The 4,986-nt window shown below is 44.4% G+C and overlaps 1 protein-coding gene across 1 annotated transcript in view; it reads left to right on the top strand.

Annotated features, from left to right (window-relative positions):
* Positions 1 to 1,768, top strand: part of sec24d (SEC24 homolog D, COPII coat complex component) — a 53,883-nt gene extending 52,115 nt beyond the window's left edge. The window contains 1 exon segment of the mRNA XM_048236084.1: positions 1 to 1,768. This exon segment is cut by the window's left edge and continues 795 nt beyond it. The gene's annotated coding sequence lies outside the window, so the exon portion shown is untranslated.
* The last annotated feature ends 3,218 nt before the right edge of the window (positions 1,769 to 4,986 follow it).

The following is a 4,986-nucleotide window of genomic DNA, read 5'->3' as shown; positions in this document are numbered from 1 at the left end:
CCCACCCGCACACTGCCTTCGACCTCCCCATCATGGCGTCATACCCACCCGCACAATGCAAGTGAGTCAGCACGACCTTCACCCCCCGGCCAGTCCCTCCTCCCCCCTCTCCACCGGGACTGCTGATTCTGCCTTAACTGCCCCTTGACAGGTGCTGTGTCCATGGGACTAACACATCACATCACACCACATCACCCTGTGTCCATGGGACTAACACATCACATCACACCACATCACCCTGTGTCCATGGGACTAACACACCACATCACACCACATCACCCTGTGTCCATGGGACTAACACCACACCACATCACACCACATCACATCACACCACACATCATCACACCACATCACATCACCCTGTGTCTATGGGATTAAAACATCACATCACCCCGTGTCCATGGGACTAAAACATCACATCACATCACCCCGTGTCCATGCATGGCCGGATTATCATGACCACGGGCCCTGGGCACAAAATTGGAATGGGTCCCCCCTCCCACCCCGCACGCACGCACGCATGCACACACGCAGGCAAATAGCCAACAAGCTCACTCTCGCGAAGGACACAGTGTTTATTTACAGCGCATAAACCCTCAATCTAACAGGCTACAGATACGTATGTTTTGGTGTTGTTTTTTTTCTCATGGATTAGCCTACCTTTTTGAAAAAGTTTGAAAACTGTTGAAAAATATTTCTCCTCGAGGAAATGTTTTGAATTCTGGCAGCTAATTGGGTGTTTTTCGCGCAATTTTGGACAGAAACGTTAAGATGAAGACAGGCAAGCTGCCCGTCTGTCTCATCCAAACCACACACTGCATGCGTGAAACAAACACAACAACTTAGACATCACAATAAATGAGGATACTCATAAATAAATCTGCACTGATAAGATGTTTAATTGACAGAAATCAATTACGTTTGTGTAGGCTATCATCTAGAAACTAAAATCTTTCTAAGCAGCCCATCAGAGGTTCTCAAAGCTGCTGTAACCTAATGGGTGTGCTTTATGATTAGTGACTCTGGCCATGCGAACACTCTCACGTCCCGTACCTGCTGATCCAGTAATATATTCACCTTTAGCTTCGTCTCTGGTCAAAACGTGTGTCATATTGATAGCATGTAAGCCATGTCTGCACTATTGCAATCTATACCTGCCATTAACAAACACGAATGCGCTCGCTATGCGTAAAGCCCCTAAATTATGTGTGTGCTTACTGCGCTACACTCAAAAGTTTAGACAGAAGTGGATTTCATGTTTGTAGGTTGTTGAAGTGTGGACTAACTGCTCAATTGTGTTCAAGAAACCGCTACATTAGCTAAAATGACATCTTCACACGACGAGTAGCCTTGTCTGGATGTTATGAACTGTTTCGACGTGATTGCTCGCCTTCACTCACTGACTGTGTCAGTGTCAAAGCTGACGGCAGGCGGCAGACACTGTTTCTGATTTAGCATAGAAGTCAGACACTGTCAGTCAGTCAGTCAGACACTGTTTCTGATTTAGCATAGAATTTTGATCGAATGGGTTGCACAAATCTGCATATGATTAAGGAAGTGCGGACTGCCTTTATAACTTGATCGAACATAATATTTTGACTGTGCCCAGGGCCCCTTACTGGACCGGTGCCCCTGGGCAAGTGCCCAATTGCCCTAATGGTTAATCCGGCCCTGGTCCATGGGATTAAAACATCACATCACCCCTGTGCCCATGGGACTAAAACATCACATCACCCCGTGTCCATGGGATTAAAACATCACTTCACCCCATGGGATTAAAACATCACTTCACCCCCCTGGTCCATGGGATTAAAACATCACATCACCCCGGTGCCCATGGGACTAAAACATCACATCACCCCCCTGTGCCCATGGGACTAAAACATCACATCACCCCCCTGGTCCATGGGACTAAAACATCACATCACCCCCCTGTGCCCATGGGACTAAAACATCACATCACCCCCTGGTCCATGGGATTAAAACATCACATCACCCCCTGTGTCCATGGGACTAAAACATCACATCACCCCCCTGTGCCCATGGGATTAAAACATCACATCACCCCCCTGTGCCCATGGGATTAAAACATCACATCACCCCGGTGCCCATGGGATTAAAACATCACATCACCCCCTGGTCCATGGGATTAAAACATCACATCACCCCCCTGGTCCATGGGATTAAAACATCACATCACCCCCTGTGTCCATGGGATTAAAACATCACATCACCCCTGGTCCATGGGATTAAAACATCACATCACCCCCCTGTGCCCATGGGACTAAAACATCACATCACCCCCGGTGCCCATGGGATTAAAACATCACATCACCCCCCTGTGCCCATGGGATTAAAACATCACCCCGTGTCCATGGGATTAAAACATCACTTCACCCCTCTGGTCCATGGGACTAAAACATCACATCACCCCCCGGTGCCCATGGGACTAAAACATCACATCACCCCCCTGTGCCCATGGGATTAAAACATCACATCACCCCCTGTGCCCATGGGACTAAAACATCACATCACCCCCCTGTGCCCATGGGACTAAAACATCACATCACCCCCCCGGTGCCCATGGGATTAAAACATCACATCACCCCCTGGTCCATGGGACTAAAACATCACATCACCCCCCTGGTCCATGGGATTAAAACATCACATCACACCCCTGGTCCATGGGATTAAAACATCACATCACCCCCCGGTGCCCATGGGATTAAAACATCACATCACCCCCTGGTCCATGGGACTAAAACATCACATCACCCCTGTGCCCATGGGATTAAAACATCCCCCCGTGTCCATGGGACTAAAACATCACATCACCCCCGTGCCCATGGGATTAAAACATCACATCACCCCCGGTGCCCATGGGATTAAAACATCACATCACCCCCCGGTGCCCATGGGATTAAAACATCACATCACCCCCCTGGTCCATGGGACTAAAACATCACATCACCCCCCTGTGCCCATGGGATTAAAACATCACCCCGTGCCCATGGGACTAAAACATCACATCACACCCCTGGCCCATGGGATTAAAACATCACATCACCCCCCGGTGCCTGTGCAACATGCAGTGGCCTCTTACTTCTCTTGACATTTGAAATATATATTTTTGAAATTGTTGTTTACTTATGATACCAAAAACAATTTAAGATATTTATTCTTATAAGGTGAAACATTACACATATTTCAGAATCCATTTTAGTTTAGTGTACTTTAGTTAGATAATCGCCTCTTCATGTGTAGCTGTCTCTGATGTAAACCTGTAGTGCTAGGCTAGGCTAATGCTAATATAGCGTATGCCTTTTCTAATGTAAACCTGCAGCGATAGGCTAGGCTAGGCTAATGCTAATATAGCGTATGCCTTTTCTAATGTAAACCTGCAGCGATAGGCTAGGCTAGGCTAATGCTAATATAGCGTATGCCTTTTCTAATGTAAACCTGCAGCGATAGGCTAGGCTAATGCTAATATAACGTATGCAGTAGTAGGCTAGGCTAACGGCAACACGACGTGTCAGCGTCTCACAGTGGCAGGTCTGTGCTGAGAGGTCTCCAGCTCACAGGTTGTTTTTCTGAAGTCTGTGTGAATCAGGAATTGAGGTCTGACTTTTGGTTATGTATGGTTTGTATGCAAACATATCTCAGGTAATTTCATGTACCTAGCGTCTCATAGAGCTTTGTGTGGGGGCTGGCTGAGATGTGTGCAAAGATGGCCGACCTGTCAAAGGATCGATGGCCACGGGAGCCCCCCGGTGGTGATTGGACTGAAGTATCTGCCATGTAAATTCTGATGGGATGTTGACTGTGTTGACTTTGCCATTTTGATTAAAGCCTAGTCTATAAAATAACTTTGAGTGTGTTTCTGTGATCTTTCTTTGCATATATAAACAACACACACACACACACACACACACACACACACACACACACACACATCAGAGATTAGGGACAAAACAGTTTAAATTTTCTAAAAAGATATTTTAAAGATTTTCAAAAACTATTGACACATCTTTGTTAAATGTAGCTTTAGCTATCTAACTATGTTTTGGTACAACCTCCCAGTTGTACATTTTTTAAATACATTTTTGCTGGACCCGCATTCGATTTTTGTCAACTCCAGCAGACACATAGAAATGTCTATAAAATAATTTTTTGAATAACTTACCACAACTTATCAGTCTCTTGATTCACTTAATAATGCACACAGGTTTTGAAATGAATTGGATCACATTTTTAAAGTCAGAAAGGTCAGTGTTTAATGCATACAGTTTTGGTTGTACAGGTTTTAAGGTTTTGTCTTTAACCTTCATAATGAACAGTGATATTTAGAAGCATAAAAATTACACATGAACTTTGGAAATGTTATTGGACAAATATCCTTGAGGGAACAGATCAGCTATTCTTTAAAAAAAACAATGTAAAGTCCATCTGACGGAGTTGACAAGGTATCAACGGAGGGACATTTAACATTCAAAATGACTATTGAACCCTCACAAATACCAAGAATAGGTAACAGACGACTCACATGTTCCTCTTCACCATCCAGAGAAAAAAAGTCTTCAACACCAGTGTATGCTCCCACTTTATATTTATTTACCGTGATGTTTCGGGCCAACTCAAGCCCTTCATCAAATGCATACATACATCCATAGACCTATATACATGTATCCAGAAACACCTACATACATTATATACAAATATTACAGGAATCCAACAACTACAAAAACATGTAAACATGACCTCAATTTGCACAATTTTACCGTTACCGTTACGTTACCTAACGTTATAACAGTTTAGCTATTTGTGACCCATCATTTCATACAACACTAACGTTACATAACATAATTTTTGACGACATAAATGACTCAAAAACCGGAACACTTACCTTGTTTGTAATTAGAGAAATGTGCCTCTGAATGACAGTTTTACGAGCAAATAAAGTGACCACAGCACAGCAGGCAAAGACGT

Source organism: Alosa alosa, chromosome 24 (assembly GCF_017589495.1).
Source record: "Alosa alosa isolate M-15738 ecotype Scorff River chromosome 24, AALO_Geno_1.1, whole genome shotgun sequence".
In the NCBI taxonomy this organism is placed as follows: Eukaryota; Metazoa; Chordata; class Actinopteri; order Clupeiformes; family Clupeidae; genus Alosa; species Alosa alosa.
This window is presented reverse-complemented; position numbering and strand designations above follow the sequence as displayed.